This window comes from Aythya ferina (assembly GCF_964211825.1).
Source record: "Aythya ferina genome assembly, chromosome: 1".
NCBI classification, from domain to species: domain Eukaryota; kingdom Metazoa; phylum Chordata; class Aves; order Anseriformes; family Anatidae; genus Aythya; species Aythya ferina.
The window spans coordinates 134,301,643-134,327,130 of NC_140296.1; the positions used below are offsets into that span (position 1 = coordinate 134,301,643).

Below are 25,488 nucleotides of genomic sequence, written 5' to 3' on the forward strand. Positions count from 1 at the left end.
AGCTGCTATACAAGAATGGGAAAGAGCTCATCCTCCAGGACCAGGGGTAATACCGGCAGGGCAGAAATACCCACTTGCCAATCCTGGCTGGAATAATAATAGTGTGCAACACAGAAATTATATGAGAGACTTAGTGTCAGAATGAGAAAGTACTTGGGGATGAGACCTGAGGACCCAGTATCCCAAGGGCTCTTGAAAGTTCATTGTGTGATTAAAGCCTTGCAAAATACGCAGAAAATGCTTCAGAAGGTGGGGGAATGTAGTGAACAGTCACTGGGGGACCCTCCTGTGGGAGGCCCTGGAGGTGTGTGTCTGGAGGGGAGATATGAAGGGAAAAAAAAAAAAAAAAAAAAAAAAAGGATCGAAACTAATGGTATTGACAGTGCAGCGGGTAGTGAGGCAGAGGGTTGGAGAAAGATGAAGAAAATCTTCAGGGGGAGTCAGGGCCAGGATGGAAAGGAGAGGAAGAGAGATGAAGGAATGGCAGGCAAAGAAGGCTGCCTGTGTTGTGGCCCGAGTCCTAGCAGAGACAGGCTTTGATAAGATGTTTTAAGCGTGGCCAGGCTGGCCACTTCGAATGGGAATATCTGGAGTGGAAGAAGGAGGAAAGAAGGAATATGGGATGAAATATGCTATATTGAGATGTTGTTTCAGTATCTTGGAGGGAAAAGGTATGGAATTAAGTTGGACCCTGACTGAGCCTTTGGTGCTGGTATTAGAAAAGTACAGGCTGGAAAAAGATAAAGGAAGTGTTAAAAGAGTTGCTGAAGGTGTTAAAGGTGTGGCATGTAATATTTAACAGAGCTGTTTGAAGTTGAATGAGCAGGGAAAGAGGATGTAGGCATTATCTAAGTAACAGTCTAGAAGTTATGGTATATTTGCATATTTGCTGTGGTGTTTGGTCAGTTTCCCAAGCATCGGGGAGGGGGGAACAGCCTGCTCCACCAGGGGCCTCTCCAGCGGCCGCAGGGGGGTTTCGGCTCCAGCGCCTGGAGCGCCTCCTCCCCCTCCTTCTGCACTGACTTTGGTGTCTGCGGGGGGGTTTCTCGCTCTCTCAACTGCTGTTGAGAAGCAGGTTTTTGTTTGTTTCTTTGTTTGTTTGTTTTCGTGGATGTGCTCTCACAGAGGCACGGACTGTATTCCTCATGGCTTGGCTCTGGGCAGCAGTGGGCCCCTTAGGGCCAGATGAAATTGTCCCTTATCTGCCACGGGGAGGCTTCCGGGTTTTTTTCTCACGGGGGCTGCCACTGCAGTTTCCCACCCCCCTACTCACAGCCCCCGAACCTTGCCATCAAACCCAATACACTGGGGAACAGCTAGGTCATTACTGACCTGTAAAGTATCAGGGATTAAATTAACTAATGAAACCCTAAAAAGTGGGGCTGGGATAACAGTGCCACTTTGGGGGGGATACCAAGCTGAGACTAGGGGATAAAATGATCACTGGGCAATTATTGTATGTATCCAAGGCAGAGACTAACTTGTTGGGAAGGGATTTGATGATTAAATTGGGCATTCAAATAGTAAATTGTTAGACTGGAATAACAGTGTTATTAATGGAGTGCTCTCTGGCCCTGAGAGCAAACATACATGTATATTCACCTCTGACTGGAAAGACCCTGAAATGGGGGCGGAAGCAACAATATAGGTGGACAATTTTACCTCAGGGGTTTACAGGGACACCTATCTATTTGGGTAAGATCTAAAAAAAAAAAAAAAAAAAAAAAAGAGAGATTTTGGAGCAATTACAACCTCCCAAGGAGGTATTAATGTTAACAAATATGTGGATCGTTTTCTATTGTCAGGACAGGAGAAAAGAGTTGTGAAGGAAGATACTAACAAGCTATTCAACTTTCTGGGAAAGCAGGGCTTGGGAGTATTAATAAATAAATAAATAAATAAATTACAATATGGAGAAAGAGAAGTCAGGTATTTAAGGCATCTAATGTCTGAAGGAAAACAGAATAAATGCAGAGAGGATTCAGGGAATTGTTGAAAATTAAGAAAGAACTAAAAAGTTTTAAAAGAAAGATTTTTTTTAAGGAATCAGGAGCCATGAAGTCTGAAGGAAAATCGATACTCCCTGATGGGAGAGAAATGCTGAATAAAGTGATAATGAGGCAAATATTAACTGTTTTACATCAGAAGAGTCATTAGGAGGTGCAAGCAATGTGTGATGTTGTGCTAAGAAAGTATGTCTGTGTAGGAATATACACTTTAGGGAAGCACATATGTAGAGGATGTACCATATGTCAAAAGGTAAATAAAAAGGTGTTCTGTAACCCATCTAGAGGGGGACGGGAGCCAGTGGTTTGACCTTTCCAAAGTATACAGGTAAACTTTACTGAGTTACTTGTTTGTCCTAATTGACCACGTGACTAGATGGGTGTAAGCTTTACTGCAAGGGTGAAAGCAGGCCTTAGAGATTGAGTGGGATTTTCACAGCCCCTGGCACCCCTCCTCTGCTGGGAAGGTGGAGCAAATGAATCAGACATTAAAGAAGCAATTAACTAAACTAGTGTTAGAAACCCAACTTCCTTGGGTAAAATGCTTACTCCTACAGGTTTAAACAGCACCAAGAAAGGATATAGGAATTTCACCATATGAGATGCTGTTCAGATTGCCCTATCTGGGCAGAAGGGATGAGATACCACAATTCAAAATAAGAGAGTTTCCTTAAGAACTGTATTCTGGGGTTGTCTTCTTCTTTGTCATCTCTCAGGACCTGTGGGTTGTTGGCTCAAACCCCACCTTTGGAATTCCCCATTCACCACCATCATCCAGGAAACTGGGTCCTGATTCGGACCTGGAAAGAGTCAACTCCGGCCTGAATGGGAAGGACAATTACTGACCACTGAAACAGCCGTAAGAACTGCGGAAAAAGGTTGGACTCACTATACTCGAGTGAAGGCATCTGTCGACGCTAGTACCTGGGAAGCTGTTCCTACAAAAGACTTGTTGGAAGTTGAAACTGAAGAGAAAAATCTCGTAGTGGACTCTGAGCAGGATAAGAGCTTACAATTGTAAACTAACCTTTTATTTTCACAGGTAACTAACGAGTGTGACTTGTGATTGAGAGAAAGGACAGACCTATAGCGAACTGCAGTGCTCCCAAGGGGGGGGTTGTTATAGTAGTAGTGTACATCTTATTTTTGTATCGATAATTATTTGGAAACCTAAGGTTTAAAAATAATGACAGAGGAAAATTGATTATTAATTTTGTTTTTAGTGATTCTAGGCCTCAGAGAAGGCCTTGGTCAATTGGTAACTTGGAAAAGGCATGACCAGATAATAGCAAAAACGGGATACCCCATCAAAATATGGGTGACTGTGACAGAGGGTTATGTACCACAAGCCGTCACGTTTGATGCTTGTGAGGTGTTAGCTTGTGGAGATTTAAATGCCCAATGACAATTGAGCAGAAAGAACAAATAACTGGGAGAGACACAACAGCCAGATTGAGAATAGCTGTATGGAAACAATCCTCTATTGCCATCAGAGAAAGGGAGAAACTCAAGGAGAAAACAGGAGAGTAAACAGGAGGCCCTCTGAAATGTGGCAGTTCAAACATTTGAGATTCAAACAGGGTATGGGGACGTGAATGCCTGGATAGAATGGGTCAAATATACTGTCCAGAGTCTCAACCGTAGCTACTGCTATGCTTGTGCCTCGGGATGACCGATTGCCCAGATAGTGCCCTTCCCATGGGGGTGGACCAAAGACTCCCAAGGGATGCGATGTATGATTGCATTGTACCAAGAAAAGACTGCCTGGGGAAATGAGGCCTGTAAGTCTCTCTTTGCTGTTTCTTGCATGATAACAATATCACAGTTCCCCCTGCATTCTCTACAGCTATAGGTAACCATACAGCTTGCCTCTCACGGCAGGGTGTGAGTGCTACCTGGCATCTGGGAGAATTTGCCTTGTGCTACCAAGAACTTGATGGGAAACTGCTCAAGACTAGAGATCCCCAGGGCAGATCTCTGGTGGTACGGTGGAGGGAAGATCTTACGGTCCACCCTACCATCTAATTGGGAAGGCACTTGTGCACTTGTTCAATCAGCTATACCCTTCACCCTGGCATTTGAAAGAGAAACATCACAAATACCCAGAAGAAGTAAAGGAGGCTTAGGAATATCATTTGATGATAGAGTATACATAGATTCTATTGGGGTACCTAGAGGAGTTCCGGATGAACATAAAGCCAGAAATTAAATTGCTGCAGGGTTTGAGTTACTGTTCTGGTGGGTAACAATCAATAAAAATGTGGATTGGATTAATTATTTCTATTATAATCAGCAGAGATTCATCAATTATACCAAGGATGCGATGAGAGGAATCGCTGAACAACTAGATGCCATCAGCAAAATGGCTTGGGAAAACAGGATAGCATTAGATATGATGCTTGTGGAGAAGGGTGGTGTATGCGTGATGCTGGGCAACCATTGTACTTTTATCCGTAACAATACTGCCCCGGATGGCACAGTAACAAGAGCATTGCAAGGGCTTACCACCCTTGCCAATGAATTAGCAGAAAATTCGGGAGCAGACACTTCCATCACAGGATGGTTTAAATCTTGGTTTGGTAAATGGAAAGGGATGGTAATGTCCATATTTACATCCTTGATTATAGTAGCAGGAGTTTTGACAGCTATTGGCTGTTGCGTTATCCCCTGTGTAAGGGGACTTGTCCAGCGGTTAATTGAAACCACATTATTGAAACAAATGACCATAGATCCACCACCCTACTCAGATAAAATGATATTAGAGGAAATGGAGAGCAAAGAAAGTGAAGAACAGGAAGATATTTACCAAATTACACTTAAAATAAATAAATAAATAAAAATAAAAAGAGTTTTTGCAAAAATCAACAGTTTATAAAAAAAAAGAAAAGGGGGGAATTGTGGGAATAGAAATGTTGTTTTTGCAGAGTTACATTGTTTAGAAGGAGGGAATGTGGTACTGAGATATGCTTACAGTGATAAGAAAGTTTAGCAGGCGACCTTGTAAAATGCAGACAATCAGACTCCTTAGGACAATTAGGTGAAAATCACGGTGTCAAGTCAAGTCAGATAAGTGAAGAAACATTACCACTTCAAGCAGTAAAAATGTCAAAAGAAATTTGAAATTTAACAGGCCGGCGACTGAAGGCCATGCATTGTTTGTGAAGCATCAGATAGATTGTGAATCTGGATTACCCACTCAGTGGGGAAACAGGGGAGGGTCCTGCCATCAAAAGGTATATAAACTGTGTTTTGGAACTAGTAGATGCGCTCTCTCCTGCTTGTGGGGCGCCCGCCATTGCAATCGCGAATAAATTACTACTTCACTGAGATCCTCGCCTGAGCCTAAGTTATTGGCTACGGAGTGTTTCTCATGTGGTTATAAATGATTCAGGTGATTCCTGTTCCATTGTAATTGTCTACAATCAGTTAAAGGCACCTGAGCAGCGGTTGAATATGTATGCAACTTAAACAGTATCCTGACAATTCCAGTGATAATTCCAAGGCAAAAGGGAGAACTAAAGTTTCCTGACATGAGGACAGTTCCCTTAGTAGCAGTGACCTGAGTTTGAAGAGAGGTCAAACACCTTTTGATCTGGAGGATATCAGAAAAAGTCAGATCAGAAATCCCTTCAATTCTCTTTCAGTAGCAAGGCTGCAATCCTGATGTCACCTAAGAAAAAGAAGACATTGCTGTGAGACTGCCTCGTGTTCCACAGGCCTTAAAATCATTTAACACTAGGCAACTGGAAGTGAGGGAAGAGACTCTAATTTTGTACCTCTTTCCTTATGGTATACAGGAAGCCACTAAATAGTGATGATCACGGGCCATTGAAGTGTAAATGTCACTTGAATAGCCTGGACAGATGGGCCTTTTCATGGAGGTTAGACTATGCCTGTATGTCCTGGGGAGAGAAGCAGACAAGACTTCTGTGCATGTATGGTAGCACATGTAACATCTTTGGCTTTTCAGATTCATAGATACAAGGTCTTGTTCCTTGCTCAGGATGCTTGCACCTCTTGCAGGTACTTTTCTTGATCACTGCATTTAGAAAATGCAAGGATTTATTGACAAGCTGTAAGAGGGTCTCAGAAATGAATAGCTGTTCACATCAGTTATGATATTCCCCCTCTCCATCCCGCCAGCCTCCCCCTAGCCCACACACACACACTATCTTTAACAAGACTCCTTCCAATGCAAGCTAGGTCTTGGGGCAGCTCCCCTCCATCCTGCACACCCCCAGCACTAATGCCAGTAGTAATGCTGCAGCCTTGCCGCTGCCATGTGGCTCAGATGCTTGCCCTGGCTGTCTCTCTGCCTCTCAAGGATCTGTTCAGAATCTGATTAATTACTTAATGTTTGCAAGCACTTAGAAGATGAAAAGAACTGCAATATCAGTGGTAAGTACCATGATTAATTACTCTCCTGGCTTCCCTCTCCTTGAACTAGGTGTTCAACAGACTCTTAATCCCAAAAAGCAATGTTCCCACTTTTCCCCCAAAAAAAGCTACTGTAGTTGCTTCATCCTCATTCCCTAGCAGACCAGCCTGCAATCCACACCTGAAACCCCACGGTCACAGAAAGTTCTGGATGACTGCCATGCTGACTTTAGCCCACTTGTGAAAAGAAATGGAAACTTAGAATTTGAAGCTAATTACTTATTCTGTTTACTAAATGTGGGTAATTACACTTTCTCCAAATTTCAGCCTTAATCTGATGTTTTCCAAACATAAGTTTAAAGAGAGAGATTGTCCTTTGCAAGACGAACACTTTCCTCCAGGCTGTAAATGAGACCATCCTTGACCCAACTCAGGTTTGAGCTTCCCAGGTAGCCTGACATAGCCAGCAGTCCTCTCAGGTGTAATTGCAAATCTTCTGATAGCTAACAAATGAGTGGAAAAATATCAAATTTGATTTTTTTTTTTTTTTTTAAGAGAAAACAATAACAAAACAATCCTAGCCACAGAGCAGACAGACACAGGTGCCAGCATTAGCAATAAGGGAAAGAAATACTGTTTTCATATTATAAGGTGCTGACTGCTACACAGCTTAACTGTAAGCATAAGATGTGATTAACTGCAAACAGGTAGGATTGCTCTTGCTGAGCTCAATTATAAGAAAGAACTGATGGATATACAAAGAAGTTTGGTATGACTGCACATGCAATGCACATGCAACTTGCCTCGAGGCAAAAGCCTTACCTATTTGAGCCATAAATCATTCCCCTGACAACACACTTAGAGCCGGGGGTGTGGAAATATTCTAAAGACAACTCTGGACTGCCTCTAAGATGTTTCACAATTAAAGTTCAGCAAGAGTTTCAGCCTATAATACTCCAGAACAACCTCTTCCAAATCCGATGGAAAGACATGTTCCCAATGAATTTTTAAATAAATCTATTAAAACTGCCTGCTGGAGGAGGGGAGTATCTGTTCCATTACATTCAACTGTCTTTTAAGTAGCTTCATGCAACATATATGAAATTTAGAGTTTCATCTGCATGAGGGCAAGGAGAATGCATGCATTTAAAGGACTTTTTTGTTTGATTGTGACTGAAGTGCAATACCTTAACGATGAGCACTTGTGGATTTGTTGTTGAGAGTTGCATCTGTCTTTGGTACATGGGGGCAGAAGTCCATCTACCAGAATGTGTTTGGTAAATCTCTTTGGAGGCTGCCATTTTGTGAGCAAGAATATATACATCCTCCTGGGTGACCCCTCCCTAAAACCATTTGTATAACCTGCCAGCTGTACCTTTTTCTGACTCTTCCTCCAATTATCCTTTAGGAGAGTGGAAAGGGGGAGTAAACCCTGTACACACATGCGCATATGCATGCATAGCCATGAGGACAATGAGAGGGACAAGAAGACATCCCCCTGACAGTGCAGACTGGCATTCTTCTGGTGAAGTCAGCAAATTGCATCTTCCACTGGGGGTCTGCTGCAGCAGCAATGCAACCTGCAGTCTGCTTTTTTTTTCCCCGTATACATCCTCTTTCCCTTTCTATCACTCCGTCCAGAGCTGCCCAGTCTGGAAATCCATCCCCTGGGCAGAAGAAGGGGAAGGGGAAGGGGACAGGGGACAGGGGAAGGGGAAGGGGACAAGTGACAGGGGAAGGGAAGAAATCCCAATGAACAACTGTCCCAGAAAGAACTGCTGCAAAATTCTGCTCTTAATTACATGAATATTAAATGATTCTCTGGAAGATACTATAAGAACAATTCTTTTTGAACACTTCAATAGATGAGCATGGCTTTCCTTTTCCCACTTCAGAGTGCTCTTTATTAACTTCTGAAATGTTTTAATTGTTTCTAACGTTTCTTCTAAGAGGAACTTCTTGTAGTGGGGTAAAATCATTTGGTTGTTTTTTTTTTTTTTTTTCGTGAGCAATTCTCAATGGAAATACTCATCATTATAAGTCTGACCTTACATTTAAAGAGCTGTGAGGAAAAAAAGCATAATTAATTAGTCACATTATTTTTCCTCCAGCATATTTTAAAAATTTAGCAACCAGCAAAGGAAGGAGATGAGGTCTGATCCTGCAGCCTTTTCACACAATGGTTGCTGCACTGTTGCCTCTGGGAATGCACATCGGGACAGCAGAATCAGGCCTTTAAGCATAAACCAGGCAAAAGTAAGGCCTGCAGATAAGAACAGATCAGGCCTCCTGCCATAGTATCCTGAGCATCCTCATTCCACATTAAAGTCCATGGGAACAAAAGGAGTTGCAAGGGTACTTTATTGAAAATCATCAGCATTTTATGACACATGGATGTACCTTAGCAAGTTGTAGCCCTCCTAAAAATGCAGTCCTCTCAGGTGTAATTGCAAATCTTCTGATAGCTAACAAATGAGTGGAAAAATATCAAATTTGATTTTTTTTTTTTTCTTCACCTCATACACCAGTGCTATGCCTGTGCAATTCTAGTGACTCTAATTGTGTGCTATATCAGCTTACTCTAGTGTAACAGACATGAGAAGGAAGTTCTGACTATCTAATCCACAAGCAACTGTACTTCAAGTACCTCTTTATTTGCATTTCTACCCTGAGGCATCATTCATCACGACTACTATTCAGCACATAGGATTTTAGAGTTCTATGCTCATTCTAGTAACAACCTCTCCCGAAACAGAATAAAAACAGCATTTTGTGATAGGAACAGTGTATGAGATTTTGATCTGAGCTTCAAGATTCAGTTGTGTTTGCTCACTCCTAGTTCACACATACTGAAATATTTTCTGTGCTTCAAAAAATCGTTAGTTTAGAGATCTCCAACTATCATTTATTTCACATTGCATTCTCACTATTACATAGGTAGAAAAGCAACTTTATGGCAGTCTAGCTCATGCAATTGGAGAATAATTATTCAAATCTAGACCAAAAGTCTATCCTGATTACAGGTCTGTCCAGTGGGCAGAACCCTCACCGGAAATCTGGATTAAGTGCTATCGCTTTTTTGAAACTTAAGGCACACCTCTCTGCTTCACTTTCCTAAGTGTAAAATGGAGGCAATGCAACCCTCTTTCTCCACCTTTTACCAGCTTCATCTAAATTGTCAGATGATGAATCCTTTCAGCCTGAGCTTGGTCTAGTGCTCACCTATCCTCTCCAAGACTACCATTCCATCTACCCTCTCCCTACAGACTGCCATTCCAGAGTTTGTGATAAAAGGTACATAGGTACCTCTGATGGTTTCAATGCAAAGTCTAGGCTTAGATCAAACCTGGTTTTTATCATTAGTTGAAGTGAAATTTTGTACTTAATGTCCAGCAGGCTAAGGAGAATTCACACAATCTAAACCATTCCAGATGGCAGTACTTTCAACTCTATTTTGGTGAGAAACCACTCCAAAGCAGTAACAGCATTGCATCCTGTCCTGCTACAGATTGCCTTTCTATGGCTTGTGGATTTGAGATCTCATGTATCTTTAGAGGTTACTCCATTGAAAATGGTATTACTGACAACTCGCACTTCCAACAGAACAGGTATTCTTTCTGTCCTGGAAACCGTTCAAATTTTTTTTTCAACTTTTCTACTACCAGTGAAGATTTTCTGTTTTTGGACCACCTTATAAAATTAAAAATAAATTATTGAAAAAAAAAAAAAAAGAAAAAAGGCAAAAAGGTTTTCAACACAAAGAGAAAAAAAGAAAATAACTTATGATAGCATCTTAAAATGTAAACGAATTTAAAACAACCAACCAGTTCAGAGTCTCTGGTTTCAACTATTATCAAGAAAATAAGATTGATAATAACAACAACAAAAAAATATTGTAATTATCTATTTTTCTGTTCTCTCTCTAGTGAGCTTGTCTTATATTTTTTCTTGACACTAGCAGCTTTACTCACAATTTTGAATAAACACACATTTGTTGTTTGAGATTTATATCTAGCTGATTATCAAAGTGCAAAGAATTGTTACGAACTTAAAAAAAAAATCCGTTCACTCTGAGAAACAGGAAAACAAGTCTTCAGATGGTGTTAATCAGCATAATTCCACTCACTCAAAAGGAATTACATAATTTATACCAGCTCAGGATGTGGTTCACTATTTTAAATTAGGATCTTGGTTTATTTAATGTGTTTTTGCAGAGCTCTGAAACTCCAAAGCCAGTCTGTCCTAACTTTTATCTGTTTACAGATAAGCATGTTTGCTTAAAACAGCTTCAACTGCCACAGTTAAAATCTTAAAACTTGCTTGGGTCTAAAGTTATTACTTCCTGCCAGGAATGTCTGAAAGGAATTGGAATATTAATCTCCTTAAATAGGTCTCCTGGGAATATATCAGTGTTTTTCCTCGATAGGATTCTTTCTGTGGAATTTGATAATCCCTGGCATTTTCAGCATTTCACACAAAGCATTATTCTTAAGGAATGTCTTGTTATACAATCATCTTTAAAATGTTCAGAAAGGACTGAGAACTGGTTCTACCTTTACCCCGAAGACAAATTGTTTATAATTCCTTCTTTAACAGAGATAAAGACAGAATTTGTAAAAGAGCTATTTAGGGAAAGTCTACCAATATCTTGTATTAACTGTGCATACTAAGCCTTTTAAAAAAAAAAAAAAAAAAAGGCTCTAGTACCTTGCTTTTCTGCTCACAGATTGTTTTGTGTGCTTGGTTCAACCGCAACATTTATAACATACCAGAGCTCCTTCCAAACGTGCAGCTGACCATCCTATTGCTGGAAACATAAAATCTTTTCTCTCCCATAAAGTCTTAGTTCTAATAGTCCACAAGTCAGAAAAGGGTCTGCGTTCAAAGAGCTCAAGGTCAGCATGGATTACTTAGTCTTACTTTCTATCTCCTAAGCAGACATCAAGTACCACTGGGGAATTCCCATACCTGCTCAATAACTTCTGATTGAGTCACTAATTCCCTAACAGTTGGTCCAAATTAAAGGTCTACTGATTGTACCAGCAACCCACAACTACTCTGGAAACCATATACCTGAAAACTGTTTTCAGCCTGAAAACAACTAGAAGTCTGGAAACAACAGTATTTGCTGAAGCCTCAAAATGTTCGTATTTCATCATCATGGTATGTGATTCAATAAGGTATGGAAAACACTGAGAACTAGTGCAATTTTTAGAAAGATTTTCAGAGTCAAGAACAGTGTTCAGAGATGTAAATGCTTTATCCTGCAATCATATATCCCCCCAAAAATAAGTCTTTGCTCACTGAAAAGCAGAAGCTGGAATTTTTCCATGATATGGCCCTTGGAGCATTCTGTGTAGAGGTTCTTATGTATTTCCAGATATTCTCTTGTTTCTCAACAATGGTCATTTAAAAGTAGCTGTACCCATGTACTGAACGTTTCTTTTATCACTTTCAGCAATCGCCATATTTCAGCCTAATGACAAAACTCACCATTCCCACTTTATGCAAATTAAGACAGTAAATGTGTTTCATTGTGTTCTAATTGTATGATAAGTTCACTTTTTTATGCTTTTTTCATCTTCATTTTCATTTCCTTTTAGCTGATCTAATTAATTAATTAATCAGCTCTCTTGAAATATAATCCAGCCATAGTGTATTTCATTTAATGCAATTAAAAACCCTGAATGTTTTCTGGAGGGAATATTTCTCAAATGGAGTAGGTCTTCCCTCTGGGAGCTGCCAAACAATTTAGAGCAATGTAATCCAGAGAAGACCGTTCTCACTGATGAGGAATTTTGTTCATTGATACTTTTCTCATACAGAAGCTAATTTCTGGGCAAGACAAAGGACAAAATTCTGAAATCTTTACTCGGTGACTGAGTAACTGTACTGGGTCTGGCTGGAATGTTAACTTTCCCGGCAGCAGCCCATACAGTGCCGTACTCTGTACTTGTAGCTGGAACAGCAGTGTTATCACACCAGTGTTGTGTCTACTGCTGAGCAGCAGTGGCACAGCATTGGGCCTTTCTCTAACCCTCCTAGGGGGTGGGCAAAAAGTGAGGAGAGAAACATCACTAGGGCAGCTGACCTAAACCAATCAAAGGGATATTCCATACCATGTGCTGTCACACTCAGCAATAAAAGGTGGAAACAGGAAGAAGAGGGAAGGGGTGGGCTCTTGTTGAAAAAAATGTCGGTCCTCCTCTCGAACACCGGCTGCGTGTGTTGAGGCCTTGCTTCAAGGACGTGGTCAATCATCGCTCATTTGTGGGAAGCAGAGAGTAATTTCTTTCCTCTGCACTTCCATATAGCCTTCATTTATTTTGTTTGTTTGTTTTCCTCCCTTCTTTTTATTTTTCCTTTTCCCCTCCCTTTTCCCCTTTCCCTTTTTATTTCTCCTTAGTTAAATTGTTTAGTTCATGGTAGTCTTTATTTAATTATTATTATTATTTCCCTTTAATTAAATTATCCTTATCTCAACCCGTGAGTTGTTCTTTGCTTTACTTCTCCCCCTCCTCATCTAAAGGAGGGGGAGTGAGAGAGCGGTTGTGGGGTTTAGCTGCCCAGCACGGTAAAACCACCACAGTAACTCATTCATGGAACTCATTCCCCATAGACCTTGGTACTGTTGTTTCCTTCTTAATTTACACACAAAAAAATTCAAAAGGAGTTTAGTGCTGTGCACCTGAAATGCCACTGATTTTAATGGAACATGAGGGCAATTGGCTTGCCATGAGATCCAAGCGTTTTTTCTTTTTAAATGAGACAGCAGTCCCCAGGAGACAGCAAAGCTTTCTGTTAAAGAGGTGTGGGTTCTAATAGAGTTGGCTGAGCAGTAAGCAGAAAGTATCTCTGAAAAGGAAAAAGAGAAGATACTCTATGTGTGCCTGAGTTGCATAACACTATCCCAGGCAAAACACAGCAGGCCACATTACTTTCCATGATAAGCTTGCTGAAGGCAACGTCATTGATGAGAGCTGTATCTGGCTCCTGGGCACAGTTGTCCACTGGCAGAGCACAGGCTCTCCAAAGAGCACCAATTCTCTCTGCTAGCTCATACAAACAGTTCTGCTGGAAATAGAATGGGGTTGGAGCTCTTGTAAACAGAGCACTGAAGTTACCAAATCCTGCCATGTTAAAAGGGATGTGAATGCTGCCACAACAGCTGTTCCTAGCAGCTTTCTTACAAATTTATGAAGTCCTGACACAGAAACCCAAGATGAAGTCAACTCCCTTACTCTTTCAAGTGCATATTTTTCTCATTATTCAACACTTAACAGGGATGACAGCCAAGATTAAATAGTCACTCATCTTCTGTGCCGTTATAGTTCCTGCATGATTGCTTCAAATTAAATCTAACAGTCAATGAAATAGTCAATATTTAATTTACTCATTGCAGGTGGCGATTTAGCTCCAGTTACAGTATCATTTAATGACAGAAATATAGGTATTTATCAATTTTTATGAGTCTTCAGTAGATATGGTGTTCCTTTATTAGGCAAAATGTCCATACAGCTTTAGGACATATGTCACTCTTTATGAGTGTGGATTTTGAACACTAAGGCCTTGTTCATTTTGCCTGCTTTACTGGGCACTCAGTGCCAGTGAAGAGGCAAAAGGGTGCTGCGGTGAGTCTCCAGGGGCCTGGTAAGCTCATCGTGACAGCACCTACACTTCAGTTCTTCTAAGAGTGCCCATTGACTAGCTAGCGGTGCACAACAGTTGGCATTAGAAGAACCCAATATACCAATGACAACCACGGGCAATCAGGGTTAATTTCTACTCTTTTGACCTTGCTGGCTTAGTTACATAAAAGCCATTACAGAAGTAGGGGGAGTCCAACCAGACACATTTTCGTGACGTTCATTACTGACTTTTTGACCACTTAAGAGTTCATCAACTGAAGACAGATAATTTTCGCCCTGCTTTCCAAGAGTAGAAAACAAGCAGCGATGTTATTACACCCTTTTAATGAACATGCTACAACTCTTTTGCTTTTTTGTTAGCACTATTTTGGGTGTACTAAAATGTTCACTTCAGCTCCCTGATGAGACACACTTTATGATGAAACCCTTTCCCCCCGAAAAATTGGATGACTCCATGCATCTCTTACTGCATCATACAAAACCTCATCATAACCACCACAGAGAGTTTAGTGTTTCCCTAAAGGTCAGAAATTAGAAAAACAAGGCACACCTGGGCTGAGTATTCATCCTTCTCTCTTCCCCTCTCTTGCTGAGAGGGCACAGAGGGCCAAGTTTGCCTTAATGCCCACACATCTCAAAGGAGTATTTGCTTGTATAAAGACCCATATTCAACTCACACGGGGGATGAGCTAGGAGGATTTTGTAGGAGAAGAGGAGGCCAGCAAGCACCAGCAGAAAGCTGGTACAGAGCATCAGCAGACAAGCAGAAAGACTTCTCCCTCTAAAAAGCTCCTCTGTCCTGTGGGACCTAGACAGATTTGTAGGGGGCTGCCTGAGGATGGCCTCTATCACCCCCAGTCCCCTGTGAATTTCTGCCTGTGGAAAAATACAGCTGAGATTTTCCAGCATGGCCTTGCACAGAGTCCCTTCTGCACTATGAAAAGTGGCTGCACATAATTACTCCCCATGCACAGGCTCAGCTGCAGGAGCATGCCCATGAAGGGGCTCTGCACATCCCTTGCTCCTTGCTGGCTTGAAGGGAGAAATCCTCTGCTCATAGCAGCCACTCACAGGCAGGGCTTCCCAAACTGAGATGCTAGCACATAAAAAGTTGTCCTCTGTATCTGCCTGCAAAGCAAGAAACAGCTCAGCCCTAAGATAACATTGCAACCTGTGTAATTAAACAGTTGATAAAGAAAGTTGCAGGAAATATACCTTTGTTTCCTCTAACTGATTTAGTGAAAAATCTGCTTTGGGATTAATTTGGGCAACAATCTGCTTTGCTAATCATGTGTTTGCATATACTTGTTTGGAATTCCATGTGTTGTGTATGTCATTAAGGAGTGCACAGTTTTGCTTTTTACTTTCCTTCCTGTTAATGTGCAAAGATCTAGTTGAGAAACGGGAACATTTCACAAAAAATGTATCTGAATTTTTCCCTATTTTCCATCATAAACACTTCGATTGGTTGGTCCTGGCATAAGCATTTGCACAAAACAAAAAAAAGTTCTGGTTTTCATTTAGAATTTTTTCTTTTAAATTTTTTGAACCAGACCAAAAGTATTTATTATCTTTATTAAATTGACATAACAGAATAATGAGCTTGATACTGCGAAGATTTTTATGCTTCACAAAGCCAGGATATTTTAATAGTTTTTATGGTGCATTGAATTTCCAGGTCTAAACACAGACTGATTATCATGGGGAGTGGGGGGAAGGGGAGCATGCACTGAAAAAGGGAGAAAAGGATTTTTGTAGCCATATGCTCATTCTCGTAAAGCTGCACAGTCAATTAATGAGTTGAATAATTTCATATTTGTAGCTGTTTGAAAACAAATTTGTGCCCACAGCCAAAGAGCCTTCCTTTCACCTGGAGAACAATTTTTATTTATCTGAACTTTGAATGCAAGTCCCCACAAACTGTGGCTGCGTTGTTTATATTTATACATGTGTTAATGATCCCATGCAAAAACTACACCACTAACAATGGAGAGCCAGATTGTATCTTTGCCCCAAGCACTGTGGGTAACTCTGCCTCCTCAGTATCAGAAGAGAATCAAATCTCTGCCTCCCCTTTGCTCCAAGGGATAGTAATTTGCTGCTGATCTACAGCAGCAGTAAATTACAATGCACTAACCCCACTCAGCAGTACTCACTGATACCCTTGGGTGACCAAGCAAAACCTTCTCCCACTCCTTCTCCATCATCTTATCAAGGACATGGGAAGAGACAGGAGGAGGTGCACTGCACCTGTGTGGCCAAGTAGAAGCACTACTCTAGGGATTTATAGGTCAAGTGATGATTTAGCAAGGGTTTCCTCCACATTTACCACACATGCATTTGCAGCCTGACCTCATGCTGGCCTATGGGCTGATTGAGTGTTTACATTCACTTTATCTCAGGCCCAGTTCTGTTGCCTCAAAACGCTTCATGATGTCCCTCAGCTTTCCAAAATGGTCCTGCTGGCAAACAAATGCTGCAGCAAGTCCACGAATGGTGAAAAGAAGTGTAGGAGAAGGAAGAATGGTTGGGCAAGAGAGTGCTTTAAGGATAGCATCTAGGCATTGACCATAATTTATCGGCCAGCTCTCCCAAACTTTTAGCTACAAATAACAAGAGCCTCACCATGAGGAAAAGAAGGTAGACATGGCATGCTCTTGCATGCAAAAAGCAGGAGGGCTGGGGAAGCCACAGCAGCAGCAAACCTGTTCACCTGGTGACTGGCTCTGTGACTTGCGTGGATCAGTCATCCATGTGACTGCTTCCTCAGCTCTCAACCCTCTCAGTTAGCTTCACTACCACGCTGCCAGCCATGGCTCCACCACTGTCACAGTACCTCAATGGCAGCTCGGGGCTCATTTGAAGAGCCCAAGTGCAGTAAAAACGGCCCCTGACCATCTGACAGGGCTACTGAGACTGCAGACCTAAAGGTCAACCATTCAGAAACCCTTCACAAGTCTGAGGCATGTTTTCAAAGGTGCTTCAAATGCTGGGAACCAAGCTGTTCAGAAAATCCAGCTATCATCTTCCAGTGAGAGCTTCGGGTATTGAGCACTCTGGAAAACCTGGCTGTAAATCCGCAGTCCACTCCTTTTGCTTCACTAATTGGCTGTGGGGTTTAATTTCTTCATCTCACTTTCTCCCCTCAAGTGTAATACTATAATGAAGGCAGCTGATAGGGGTTCATGTTTCTGAGCCCAGCTAGATATGCTGCCTGTGGTGATTCACACGTAGCAATATATTCTGAGCTATCCAATGGGCCCCTGGCCTTCAATATAAATATGCCTCAAAATTTATGTCAAGTCCAAGTAAGCAAATGATTACTCAAATTTCAAATAAAGACATTGCTGAGGACCATTTCAGAGACATTAGAAATAGACCACTTTTGGCTCATGAAGTCCCTGAGCCACAAATTGTGGGAGGTTGAATGAAGTATCCCTGTTTGCTTGCCCTGGTCTTCCCTGTACCTGTTATTGACCACTCCCCTAACAGAGATGGGATACTGGCCGAAATGGACCTTTGATTTAACCTTGTAAGCCACCCTATAAGTTCTTATGGATATTTTTGTTATTAAGAAGCCATTATCAGTAAGAAGTGAGCCCTGAAAAATGTCACTGTTTCAATTTACCATAGACAGAATACAAAATATCAGGTAGGTACATGACAAACCTTAACACTGGGTTTCCATTTGACTAGTGCCAGGAAGAATATCTAACCTTCATTCCCCAGTATTTCCTAGTATTTCCAGAGCCAGAATGATTGCAGATATGTTCTTCTACTCTGGAAATTACATTTTACAAGGAGTTTATTTCTCCAAACATCACTGGCAAAAATAGCAAGCTGGATCCAGTAAATTGCTGTGGCTGTGACTGCAATTTGAAAATAAAAATCTTCAACTTATGTTTTCTCTCTAAGTTACTTCCATTTCAGGGAAGCCTGCAGAATAGACAACATAGATAATTCTAAGTTCTTTCAGGGATTTTAGAAACTTTTATTCTCTCCAAAAGAATCTGACCCCTACACTGCTTTCAGAGAAATAATAACCTGGACTGTGAGGGTACAAGCTAGTATGAGGTTGGAGATCAAACTCTAAAAGGTATTTAGGTGCTTATACTCCCTTTGATTTCAATGTGAGTTAAAAGCTATCATATGTCTAAAAACCTGGGCTTATAACCTATATAAAAAGCAATGCTGTCAGCTTCAAGCATTCAGAAACTTAGGACCTAGTTCCATTTCCAAACATATAGGAACAGAAATGAGCTTGAAAATTATAAGAAGTAAGCAAAATAATATAGGTAGGCTCCTTTAAATCAACAAGTTTTCAAGTTTCTCTCAACCATCAGGTGAGCTAACAACTTTTCTGTTTTTAGAATGAAATGTTAACATTTGCTAACAAAAGCTGTCAATCTGAAAAGTGTTCACCACTGTGATACCTATGATAAAACCATGAGGGCTGCCAGTGATGTAAGCCTCAAAGAGTCACAAGGTTCTCATTTAGGACATCAGGCTGAGTTTGAAGCTGAGTTTGAAGCCACTTCACCTGGGTGAAGTCACAAGCAGTAAAAAATGTGTTTTATCTCACCTTAATCCCCATCTGTCAACACCTCCAAATCACATAACATAGTGGGACAACAAGCAGTGTCTCTCCAATGGACTGCTGGAATTGCAATAACAGCACCTCTGCACTCACATCAGCCAGAACAGAAGGACACTTGCTAGGCAACTGTCCAAAGTAAATGTGGCTTTTGCCAACATTTCAGTTCACCAAACAGCAGAGCTTACAACTGAAAAAATAGAAAAGCAAGATCAAAAAACAAAACAAAACAAAACAAAAAAACAAATGTGAAGGTGTTGTTGGCATCTGTAAACTATAGGCATAAAAGTCACTGGCAAAATACAGGAAATGTTTGTATTGAAGTCAATACTTTGGGTGTGCACTGAAAGGATCAAAGGAGCATCACTGCCAAGTCACCAAAGCAGCTGATCGCGAGCTTGTGCTGCCCCTCTTTATAACAGACCAACTCTGCCACACAACAAGGGGACAGGGAGAGGCACGGGGGAGCTACCCCATTGCTAGCAAATATGAGCCAAAACTTCTCCAAATGAATCTTAGGTGATCAGTGAACCATGGTGGAATTTGTTCTATTTCTAGTCCTGCCAAAAACTCATATTAGAGATGAACACTCCTGGAATTGACCCTGAAAACCCAGAGAGAAGCAAAAGCTGATTCCACTCTCAGCCACCCCAGTCTCTTGCACATGCCATTACATCTCATTGGGCTCCCCAGTAATTCTTCATCTCATGCCAATAGGGTACAGGGTAATAATTGCACAAGAGTGTCTCTGAAAGCTAGCCAGTAAATTCAGACCAAAAGAGTGCCTAAACTCAGTGTGATTAAACCAACACAATAAATTCTAATGACCAAGTAGCTTGGACCAATATTTACCAGTGCATGCTGTTGAGTTGATCAGAATACAGAACTCTTTGTGCATGGAAGAGATAGTCTGTTATCACACCGCAGCTTGTCTTTCACACCACATGCACCACTTACTACGCAACTGAAGTACAGCTTAGCAATTTTATAATTTTATTCAGCCGGTCTGCCACAAAAACTCAATTTAAAAGCTGCATTATTGTAACTTGTGGATATGGATCCCATTAACTAGCTCCTTGTCACTTCATATAAGCACCATTTCTTCACATTTAAGGTACAATTATAGTAGGAGCTTCTTTTTCTGACTAAATTTTTTCTACCTGCTTTGCTGTACTTTTCCTGTCCCTCTGGCATTTTAAGCCAGGAGGTACATTTTTAGAAGGCTGTTTGTTCACTGCAGAGCGCATCCTTGCTTAACAGGAAGGGAAGCAGGGAGGAATCTCTTCAGGTACCATGGAAGGGGTTTAAAGACACTTTGTTGCTCTCCAAGTTTCTCCATTCCCCAATTACACAGAGTGAATGCTATATAGAAAAATCAAAAACTGGCATTTTCAGGTCCTCAGTTCTGGGCAGATAATTCTATATCATCAGTATGTGAAACATGAACCTCTTTTAGCATGAGGTAGCCTTCTTGAGTGAGCAGGGTATTTATACCCCACTAATAACCATGCCATCCTGGTTCCTTCACTCCCCTATCTCCTTCTCACCTCCCTGGTCTTTTTTCGTAGGAGCTGATGCTCGACTCCATACTCAACACAGTACCGTTGTCAAAGCTCTGCCAGCCCTTCCATCCCAAACCCTATTTTTTTTTTCTCTCTTTTTTAATCTGGGGCTTCTCTTTCTGCTGATTCAGAAACAGATTGCTCTGAGCTGAAAACATGGGAAGCGACATCATTCCTGTAGTATTTTCACCCACCAATTATTACCTTATTTTGCACTCTGAAAAAATGTACTTTGACATGGTTCCAGCTCATAAGGACACTCAGCAAGGTAGACTCTGGCCATGTTTATAGTCTTTATACCATGGCCTTTGCAATTTCCAGCTGGGCCAGTGGCCTGAAGGCTGCTTGAATTTGCACCACAGCTTTGAAAGCCAGGGAGAAGCAGAATGCTAAAGTGACCTACATTTCTCTTCACAATTTCTTAGCTTGACAGAAAACCAGCCAGTCTCAAGGCAGAATCTCAAAATACTTTGGCTTTATTCTGTGCTCTCAGACAAACACAGTGCCAAGTGGGGAAGAACAACAAACATGATGCTCTTGTAAGCGGTGGCCAAGAGGTGTCAGGCGGCTTGCAGAGGCTAGAACAGGGCAGCATTTCAGTTCTGCACTGTGTGTATCTGTCAGCACCTGTCCCTATGCCACTACTCCCAGAAAAGCAGCAGTGCCACATCCCCACACAAAACCATTCCACATCTCCCTTCTATTTCCAGGGATTTCCCAGGCTCCTGGGGGTTTTGTGTGAGGGGCAAGGCTCAGTACTAAATGGGACGTAGTCCCTAACAGGATGCTGTCAGCTCGTTTACAGGATTTGTAGCAAACTAAAAATAGCAGAGTAACGCAATTATTTCTTTGTATTATAAGATTACATTTTTAAAAATAGATGCTGTTAGCTGAAAGCTGCGTGGAATGCCTCATTTATCCTAATACAGTGTCTAGGATAACAAAGCCAATAAGAACTCAATTTTATATCAATAATATCCACTCTTCCTACTGTTTGCTTCTATTTCAATCAGCTTAGGCACTAACAGATCAATTTCCAGATATAGACAGATTGTCATGATGCTGTTGGCCACTGGAACACGCCACCAAAGCCATGTGAAGAAATGTCAATCCTGGCAGTTAATGAAATTTCGGTTCCAGGTTAGTAAAACAGAGATATAAGAAAAAGGGCCAAAAAAGCCTTGACACTGAACACTTGTTTATTTCAAAAGAATTGGAGTAATATCTACCCATAATATATCATTCGTGCTCATTTCTCATGAAGATTTATAGTCCCCAAGAAGGAATTCTAACATTGCTGACCTGACTTCTCTCCCCAGGACTTGGTCTTCATTGGTAAAATTACTGTTGTCAACAAGACTTTCCTTAATTTAAAGAAGATTGAAACCAGGAATATACCTCAAATTACGATCCTAAAGCACTGCTTAAGTAATGAAGAGGTCATGTATGGTGTGTGGCAAAAGAAAAAAGAAGACAAAGTCAATTTCTAATTGTTGAATTTCATGAAATCATGCTGGTATGTGGTTCATATTGCTAATGGTAGTGAAGATCTCCTGAAACATCTGTACTGAGTTTTGGTAAATTACTTTGAGAAGAGATGTTGAAAGTTAGAAAGAGATCAGAAATCACAAAGTTATTCACAAGAATACAGATGGATTTTTATATGTCACAGCATCACAATCAACATGCCAACATGTTTACCTGTTTTGTAACACAAGCAAATCTGCAACTTTAAAGTTGCCAATGTGACTGTGTCTCTTGACCAAAACACCTACTAGAAGCAGCAAAACATTAATGTTTTGAGAGAGAAGAAAATGCAGAAAAGAACTAACAACAATGATCTACTGTTCTAAAGAACCCCTTCCTTTTCATTTCTTTGATCTCTCTACAAATATAAACCAGTGTTTTCAATGCTTGGGTCCCCGTTTTAACAAACAATAAACTGAATGATGCAGCCAAAGCCATATATGACTTCATGCTGAAGACAATGGGAATGCCTTCACTGGGAATCAGATGAAAAGTCACAGTGAAAAAGCCACAAGGCTGCAAGGAGGAACCCTAGAGTCCTGGTTCCCACCCCTGTGTTCTACTTATTAGACAGTATTTTCCATTATTATTTGTGAACAAAGGATTTAAAGCACTCAGGCTGCAGATCAACAGGCACATACCCTCATTTGAGTGGAGGGTAAAATCACTTCACAGTAAAATGTTAAGCAACTGAAACTCAAAGCAGGTTAGATCTCTCTCAACCTGATCATATGTTTCCTTGGCTTTCAGAATATAATTTTTATATGGGAGGACTAAGGTCAAGTAATATTCCGCAGAATCAAATTTGCAAAGCTCATCTAGGTTATCTAGCCGAAGGTGGTCTTTCTAAAGCTAGTCAAGTGGGCTTCTAAGTGATCTTCATCACCCCAGGAACTCCTGGGATACCATATCTCAAGTTGCTTGCAAAGTTCCTTAGATTCTACAAGAAATCCTGCATCAGCTGACCATCATGATAGAGTATCAAGGACTATAGTGTATCTGCTCAAGTTCTTCCATTGCCAGCCAATGTGTAATTCACTGCAAACCTAACAACGATATTTATTAGGGATACATGTACATAGTTGCCTTACCCCCTGCAATTATTTTATCAAGTGTCTCATGTTGAAAACAAAATAAAAAATAATTTTGTTTCATAAACTTATTTCACTCAATTGCCATCAGTATATAGGATTAAGTATCTCACTCAAAAGAAGAAAAAAAAAAAGACACTATAGTACTTTCTAAAACAACCTTCCAGTATCCCATGCACTAAAAGACAATGTTTAAGCATAAATATTCCTTTTTGCAAAGCAAGAACTGCTTTGAACTCTTTGCTGCAGTTAATTGATACATTTTGGCATGTCAGAGAATCAGGGAAAGGAAAAAAAAATAAAATAAAAATGTACAATCAGCCTGAAATTCTAACAAAGGTCTAAGAAAACCTTTTCTCCTTGTGCATCCTGTGTTTATTCTTTCCACACTAGTCCTGAAAACAAAAGACCAATTTTCAAGGCAAAGGGCACCTAGGGGGACTTTATACACATGGCATTTATCTTCTTAAAGTCCTCTTTCACAACTTTAAACCAATGGGTGATGTTAATTAAGCTGTACAAAACCCCCTCTGAATCTATTCCGCTCATTAAAGAACCACAACAAGAAACCACTAGTATGTTCCACTGATCTTTACGAATGTACACAAAAAGGCTGGAAGTCTCAGTACAAAGTTTCCTCAGACTATCACATGTTCCCCACGTAAAATAATCAGGGATGGAGCTTCAGTTATCGGGGAATTCCCATTTTGGAAGCTAATAAGATGCAGTGTTGGGCTGCTAGAGGAACATGCAGCAGTAATCACACTAAAGAACTGATATGGAGGCAAATATATTGCCTTGCCATTGTGTCTACCCAGTTCTACCCTAGCCTGTCTCTACAATAAGACAGTTTACAAAAGGAAAGCTCTCTTTTAATCAGCTTAATGCAGCAGGCAGTTAATAGGTTGCATAAAAGCATTGCTCTTTAAAACTTAAAAAAAAAAAAAAAAAAAAAAAAAGTTGCAGATTCCTTTCCCCTAGCTTTTAATTAAAAGGAGAGATGAGTTCTTAGATGGGAATGAAGCAGGCCTGTGGGGACATGCTCAGGACCCAGATGATGCTTAGATGATGCTTTCCATGCACTGAGATTGAGGATGGACTGTGACCACTGGGGTGCTGCTGCACTGCTACAGCTTCTGCTTCAAGTGGTCGTCAAAGCAAGTTCAGGCACAGTTCATCATTATTATTTCATCAATTAAATGTGCTATGCTCAGCTGGCAGGCAGTGAAGTAGGTTGTCACAGATGCATCCAAATCCAGGTCAAAGGGGGTTTTGTTCTTCCAAAAAAAAATATATATATATATATACACATATATAAGTCCACTGCAGAATGAGATATTCCATACTAATCAAAACAGAAATGGTGGAAATAAATAAATAAATAAATAAATAAATCTTAAGATCTAGAAGAAGTTGACCAAAGGGAAAAAATAGCATACTTTTGTCTCTCTTGATATCCACTGGAAACACTTTATCTTCTTGGGTTCAAAGAAACTTTCATTAGGCAAAAATTCAATACTCAGTGCTACTTCTGCAAAAATGCCTTTGCTGCAAAAGACACAGAAGAAATCCTAGGCATTTGAGGATTTTTTTTCTTCCCCAGAAGTCTTTTTGTTTGGTTTGAATGCCAGAGACAAATGAAGGATACTTCCCAATCACTGGAATGCCCTCTAACCCTCGTTGCAACCCAGAGCCTCTGCTACAGGCAGCTTTGCTCTCCTGAGGCACTGATAGAGGTGCAGTGACCTCAACAGACCTGAACCACACAGGTTTTCTTGCCCTCTGAAACAGCCAACTGCAAAACTCCTTTACGAGCCATGTCACTACAACTGAAGATAAACTCAGGCACTGCTGCTATTTTTTTTAAGCACACCCTTCTTTTACTCCAAAACCAATTTTTATATAACCTTCGTCTTACAGATTTGTGAGTGGTGAGCAGTGCTGGCCTTTGAAATCTAGTAGCTTTGGAGCTGTTTAATGTTAGTTTAGTGTCTGTTCCTACAGACTGACAGTGATTATTTGAGGCACCAGATGGATCACAGAGACTTTTTAAATGAGTTATGCATATTTTGTGCCTCAGTTCTGTTAGCTCATGTCGTGGATATTCTCACTTGTTTGCAGTCACTATATGCATGTCTTTATATAACATTGATGGTAGGGGTGGATGACAAATATGTTTTCTTTTCAGAGGTTATCTGCTGACAAACAACTACCATTAATTCTGGTTCTCCATCTAAGACATAACGATTTATCCCCCATCTCCTTCAGAAATTTATATTGGAAAGCATTTCAGAAGAGGAAGGGGTGTACCCTTCCTTGAAAGGCAGCCAATGAGCTAAGATCCCAAGCAGGAGGAGCAGTGCACAGCCAGCATCGCTCAACAAAATAACCAAAAGACTGATACAAAACCAGCAATAAACAAAAAGCTACAGATATTCAAGGAATGTTGGGAGCTGCAATCTCTGAAAAACAGAGATGCTTCTATATACAGTTTACAAGCCCATCCCTAATTTTCTTGATCTCCTGAGAGAAGCTACAAGCTCCCATTATCTCTGGAGATATTGCAGACCCTCTCTCCACTCCAGCTTAGCCTTCTAGCTTTCATTTGTTCCTACAGCTCTGACCACAACGGGACCAAGAAACACTTTCAAAAACTATCTGAACACACACCCCCTGTATTTC

The 25,488-nt window shown here is 40.8% G+C and overlaps 1 protein-coding gene and 1 long non-coding RNA gene across 5 annotated transcripts in view; one reads left to right on the top strand and one right to left on the bottom strand.

The window, feature by feature from the left end:
* The window catches only part of PHF21B (PHD finger protein 21B), a 179,497-nt gene that overhangs the window by 114,323 nt on the left and 39,686 nt on the right, over positions 1 to 25,488 (bottom strand). The gene's annotated exons all lie outside the window — the stretch shown is intronic.
* LOC311430055 lies at positions 2,720 to 5,335 on the top strand. Its single transcript, XR_014688523.1, has 2 exons — positions 2,720 to 3,048; positions 4,303 to 5,335. It is a non-coding gene; the product is annotated as an uncharacterized lncRNA (long non-coding RNA).